Consider the following 6,227-nt stretch of genomic DNA (forward strand, 5'->3'; position numbering starts at 1 on the left):
CTAAAGGGCCTTGACTTTGCTTAATGATTAAACGATTATTATTTTGTCTTGTTTAACTGTTTTCCTTTGCGTCTGCATTTTTCCACTCCTCTGATAAAACTTATTCTTTGGCTAAAGTTTATCCACAGACAAAGGCAGGTGGAGGAGTTCCCTTCGTGGCTCAGCGGTTAAGGAACCCGACTAGTATCCATGAGGCTGTGGGTTCTATCCCTGGCCTCGCTCAGTGGGTTAAGGATCCGGCATCGCTGTGAGCTATGGTGTAGGTCACAGATGTGGCTTGGATCCCACTTTACTGTGGCTGTGGTGTAGGCCAGCAGCTATAGCTGTGATTCAAGCCCTAGCCTGGGAACTTCCATACATCATGGGCATGGGCCTAAAAAGCAAAAAAAAAAGGTGAGGGGGCAGGTGGAGGACATGGCCAGAAGAGCCACAAGGTCCTGCCCTATTTTGCTTTCAACATGAATGGACCACACAGAGTGTATGGTTCCATGTATGAAACATCCACAGTAAAGACAGAAGGCATATCAGTAGTTGCCAGGGGCTGGGGGGACAGAGAGTGGAGAGTGTCTGCTAATGGATACAGGGTTTGGGGGAGGTGATGCAAACTTTAGATCTTCTAAACTTAGATTATGGTAATGGTTGCACAACCCTGTGAATATACTAAAAACTACTTACCACTAATCTGCTTTTCCATGTTTTGGCATGTATCTGTACTTCACTCCTTTTTTATGGCCAAATAATATTCCTCTGTAGGGATAGACCACTATTTGTCCATTCATCAATTGACTGGCACTTGGGTTGTTTCAACTTTTGAGGCCACCATGAACATTAGTGTACAAGTCTCTGTGTGGATGTGTTTTCATGTGCCTACATGTCTAGGAGTCGTGTTGCTCCTATGGTATGGAGAACACGGAAAGTCTGTCTCACATTTCCCAATGTTCTTGCTAGCAAGCCTTAAGATGTGCTATGGGTCATGCCCACTGCTATGGTCATCTTCTCTCCCTTTGCCAGGGCTTGGAAGAAGCAGCAACTGTGTTTTTTCCCAGGCTTGCAGGCTGGCCATACCTGTACTGAGGGTGCACAGTGGGCAGTGGGGGCAAAACCCAGCCCTGTTTACATGCATCATGGCTGTTTCTCTCTCTCCCTGTCTCTCTGTCTTTGTCTTTGGAGTGCCTACAGGGTCTGTAGGGTCAATCTGCACTCTAGCTGTCACCCACAGCTGGTTTGGCCTTCACCATGAGGTGGTCCAGGAAGGCTCTCAGGAAAGGTGACCTTTGGGCAGAGGCCTGGAATATGTGAAGAATCCATGTGGATGTCTGGGCAAAGAGAATAGCAAGCACAAATGTCCTGGGGTTGACGTGTGCCAGGCATATTTGAGAAACAGCTAAGAAGCGCATAGGCTGGATATGAGCAAACAGACATGACTGAAGAGGCAACCAGGGCAGGTGGTTAGGTACCTTGAGTGATGGGGAGCAGGCTCACGTTTTCACGGGATCCCTCTGTGGTGGCATTCTGAATGGACAGTCAGGAAGTTGGAAGCCTTCCGTCAAGGAAGCAAGTGTAGTGATCCAGGTAAGACACTGGCAGCTTGGACCAGGGTAGTAGCTGGGAAATGGTCAGATTTTGGAGTCACAGACTGAAGGTGGGTGTAGGAAAAGGAGTGGGAAGGAAGTTCCCTGTGACCTTGGCTCTCACCTCACTGCCTTGGAGGGAATTATTGCTCTGGCCCCCCGCCTGTTCATGCCTACCCAACCGCCACTTACTCTTCCAGTCCCTCCTGCCACAAGGTGGCAGAGTGACTTCCAAAAGACAAATTTAACCCACCCACCAGGTAATTCCAGACCATTTTCCCCATCTTAGTCAATACGTCTATTTCCATGTGATTCAGAAAATATAAAATTGGAGTCCCCATTGTGGACCCGCAGTAATGAGCCTGACTAGTGTCCATGACGATGCGGGTTCGATCCTTGGCCTTGCTCAGTGGGTTAAGGATCCAGCATCGTTGTGAGTTGTGGTGTAGGTGGCAGATGAGGCTTGGATCACGTGTTGTTGTGGCTGTGGCTGTGGCTGGCAGCTGCAGTTCCAATTTGACCCTTAGCTTGGGAACTTCCATGTGCTGTAGTGCAGCCCTAAAAAGACCAAAAAAGAAAAAAAGAAAAAAGAAAAGGAAGAAAATATAAAATTAGTCCATGGAACACATCATTTTGTCAGCAATATAAAATTATCCTTTAGAACCACTTTAATTTATAAAGAGAATGAAAAATACAGAAGGTGAAGAGGTGTGGCCAAAAGTCCTAAAGATGGCCATGGGCATGACCAGGCTTTGGGTGGCTCTGGGCACCCCGGGCCTCTCCCTTCCCAGCCATGTGGAACTTCTGCCTTTTTCAGACATGTCTGAGCTCCTCTACCATCAGACCTTGGCACTTCCTCTGTTTAGGTTTCACATGTAGCCTCTGAGATTGTTTTTTTGCAAGATAGTTAGGCATTTATTTTTCATATAGAAAATTTTAATCCATCTGGAATGTATTAGGCTATATATAAGCAGGGTCCCATTTTATTTTCTTCCAGATGGATGCTCACTTGTGCCAGCACCATTTAATTCAAACTCTACCCTTTTCCCACTGAACTGAAATACTACCTTTGTCATATATTGTGTTCTCGTGTATACTGGAATCTATTTTTGGATTCTCCATTCTTTTCCATTGTCTATTCCTCTGCCAATACCATATTGATTTGATTACAGTGGCTTTATAGTATGTTCTTATTTCTGGTAAGGCAAAACCCCCATGTTGCCCATTTTCCAATTTTCCTTGGTTATTCTTGGGCATTTATTCTGCCACATAATCTTTGAGATCATTTTGTCTAGTTTGTTTAGAAATCACCCTGTTGGTATTCTAATTTGAATTACTTAAATTTATGCAAAAAATATGGGAGAACCGACATTTTTATGGTATTAAGTTTTCCCATCCAAGAACGAGGCATGGCTTGCTCTCTTCCAAATCTTATTTTGAAATCTTCCAGAAGATTGAATCCCATGTGTCTCTCCATACTTCTATTTCATATGCTTCATTTCCATAAACAATATACAGCCCTGCTTTGTGTTTAAAAATTCTGCCAGTTCTTTCTTTGACTGAAACATTGTGCTTTTACATCCATCCACACAAGGTCACTGATGCATGGTATCCCATTAGAAAGAGGTCCTGGTCTTGGTTTATCCAGTTCCCTCGAGATGGGCATTAGCTTGCATGCAGAGTTTCTTGTTATTTTTTTTTAATTAAAAAAAACAAATAATGCCCCATGAATATCCTGTCCCACATCTCTTCTGCTCACGTGTCAGGGTTTCTCAAATGCCTTGAAGAAGAATGGCCAGGTCATGTGCATTTGTATCTTTAACTTTACTAGATACAACCAACGTACTCTGCAAAATACTTGTACCAATTTACATTCCAGCCAAGAGTGCCAGAGAATTCTTTTTTCCCTGAGTTTAGCCAGGGATGGGATTTTCTCCTCTTTCTCTCCTTGGCAAAATTCCCTTCATCTCTATCTTTATTTTATGATTCATTTACTTATTTATTTGTCTTTTTAGGGCCGCACCTATGGCATATGGAAGTTCCCAGGCTAGGGGTCAAATCGGCACAACAGCTGCCAGCCTATGCCAGAGCCACAGCATCTTCTTTTCCTCTCTCCCTCCCTCCTTCTCTCCCCTCCTTTCCTCCCCTCCTTTCTATCTGACAACAGCATAACATTCCACTCTTTGGCTGTATGACAATACTTTTAATAGTCTCTTCCACGTGAGCATCTTTTGCTTCCAATCATGCCACAGTGCATAAGGCGGCAATTAATTTCCCTATAAATTTCACAAGTATAAGAACCTATCTAAGAGATCCCACTGTCAAGAAACAGGATCAGCAGCGTCTTGGGAGTGCTGGGACATGGGTTTGATCCCTGGCCCAGCACAGTGGGTTAAGGATCTGGTGTGGCCAAAGCTGTGGCTAAGTTCACGGCTGTGGCTTGGATCTGATCCCTGGCCCGGGAGCTCCGTGTGTGGCTGGGCAGCCAAAAAAAAAAAAAAAAAAAAGAAAAAAAAAAAAGCCTATCATAAAGTTCTACAAATGGAGTTCTTGGCTCAAAGCACATGTGCATTTGTATTTTATTTATTTATTTATTTATTTATTTTTGGTCTTTTTGCTATTTTTTGGGGCTGCTCCCATGGCATATGAAGGTTCCCAGGCTAGGGGTCTAATCAGAGCTGCAGCTGCTGGCCTAGGCCAGAGCCACAGCAACGTGGGATCTGAGCCGCGTCCATAACCTACACCAAAGCTCACGGCAACGCCGGATCCTTAACCCACTGAGTGAGGCCAGGGATCGAACCTGCAACCTCATGGTTCTTAGTCGGATTCGTTAACCACTGAGCCATGACAGGAACTCCTGCATTTATAAATCTGATGGTAACATTTCCTGAGAGTGCATCAATTGACACTCCTGCCAGCTTGACTCCCCTACCCACTTAGGAACATAATATGTAATTAAATGTTTTGACATTTGCTAATACTAATAAGTATGAAATGGTAACAAATCAATTTTTATTTTATTTTAAACCATCTTTACTGTGGTATAATTTACACACCAAAAACTTAAGTATACATTTTAGCAAGTTTTAGTAAGTTCATGGAATTACAGCCATTGCTACGATCTAATTTTAGAACAATTTCTCTCATCTCAAATCTCTCAGTGTATTTTATTTTATTTTATTTTGCTTTTTAGGGTTGCACCTGTGACATATGGAAGTTCCTAGGTTAGGGGTCGACTAGGAGCTGCAGCTGCTGGCTTACACCACAGCCACAGCAACACAGGATCTGAGCCATGTCTGTGACCTATACCACTGCTCATGGCAATGCTGGATCCTGAACCCACTGAGCAGGGCCAGGGATACAACCTGCATCCTGATGGATACTAGTTGGGTTCATTACCACTGAGCTACAATGTAAACTCCGAAGCATGTTTTCATTAAGAGTCATTTCTATTTCCTTTTCTATGAATTTTCTTGTCATACCTTTGCCCAGTTTGTCACTGTATTTTTTTCTTATTGATTCACAGATACTCTTTATATATTGTGCTCCCCAACTAGGGTCATGCCTTTCCTCAAATAAGCACCCTGGGATCCTAATTCCCATAGACTGGAACAAACAGACTCTCTTGATGTGCCTGCACTTCCATCACCCTGGGAGCTACCTGCACAGAGTGAACACACCTAGTGTTTCTGTGAAGGACACATCCCTGACCCAGGGGCCTGAAGTGGGTGGATGGGGACCCTGGTATCCAGAGGCTGGCGATACACATTTCTAGCATGACATCACCATGCAGACTATGGGCCCAGGAGTTCCCGATGTGGCACAGCAGAAACAAATCCAACTAAGAACCATAAAGTTTCGGGTTTGATCCCTGGCCTTGCTCAGTGGGTTAAGGATCCGGTGTTGCCATGAGCTGTGGTGTAGGTCGCAGATATGGCTTGGATCTGGCATTGCTGTGGCTCTGGCGTAGGCCAGCAGCTACAGCTCCGATTAGACCCCTAGCTTGGGAACCTCCATATATGATGCTGGTGCAGCCCTAAAAAAAGACAAAAAGACAAAAAAAAAAAATGGGGAACGTGGGCCCAGGGGAGCCAGTTTTTCAAGAGAAGCTAGAAATTAATTTCTTTATGTGAAAATCTCCACTCAAAATATTGGTAACAATTAGTTGGTACATGAGCCCCTGAGACTTGGGCCGCCAGTTTTCAAAGGATGGGTTACAAAAGTCCTAAATATATGCTCATGAGTAATTTTCATAACCATCCCGGAGGGAGTGTGCAGAGGCAGACTTGAGGCTTAGAGTTAGGGAAGCAGTATGCCTAAGGCCACCAGCCAGAAGGGGCAGGTGTGTGCTGGGGGAGACCTGCCCCCGGAACCTGAGCATTTCTGAGGGAGCAGGGAACTCATTCTCAGAGCCTGCTGGGGGGTGGGGCTTAGCCTGGGGCCTGAGTAGCCCCTGCCAGCACCAAGATGGACAGGCCGAGCTCCATTTGGCTGTGGCCTTCTCTCAGCTCTAGATACTGTGCTGTCCGAGCCCACGCACAGCAATTAATCATTGCCGCCTCGCCAGCGCTGGTATAATTATCTTGTATTATGAGTGAAGTCTTGCCGGGCCCAGGCCTCCCCAGAGAGGCCAGGCTCCCTCCGAAAGGGGCTAAT

Source organism: Sus scrofa, chromosome 13 (genome assembly GCF_054392235.1).
Source record: "Sus scrofa isolate SSC_HxYL_T2T_F1_AM1 chromosome 13, Sscrofa_HxYL_maternal_Yorkshire_Landrace_v2.0, whole genome shotgun sequence".
NCBI lineage: Eukaryota > Metazoa > Chordata > Mammalia > Artiodactyla > Suidae > Sus > Sus scrofa.